We start from the raw sequence: 212 nt of genomic DNA, 5'->3' as shown, positions 1-212 counted from the left end.
TTTTTTCTACTGTTTGCTCGGCAAACAAAAGTTACAAAAGCAGTCGAGACAGGCAGCGGGCAAACGCGGTCGCGCCGCCCATAGCCGTGCATTGCGCTGAGTTTCTATTTTAAATTGCCGTCCAAAGTGTCCCACATTCAGTGCTGCGACTAAATAGGAACAATTTGAACGGCGGCGCGCACATCATAACTGTCATGGATATGGTTTATCAG

General features: G+C 48.1%; 1 protein-coding gene across 1 annotated transcript in view; it reads left to right on the top strand.

Annotated features, from left to right (window-relative positions):
• Positions 1–212, top strand: part of LOC106110982 (nuclear receptor coactivator 7) — a 48,285-nt gene that overhangs the window by 25,429 nt on the left and 22,644 nt on the right. The window lies entirely within an intron of this gene.

The sequence above is a fragment of the Papilio polytes genome, unplaced genomic scaffold (assembly GCF_000836215.1).
Source record: "Papilio polytes unplaced genomic scaffold, Ppol_1.0 DF824180.1, whole genome shotgun sequence".
Classification (NCBI taxonomy): Eukaryota; Metazoa; Arthropoda; class Insecta; order Lepidoptera; family Papilionidae; genus Papilio; species Papilio polytes.
This window is presented reverse-complemented; position numbering and strand designations above follow the sequence as displayed.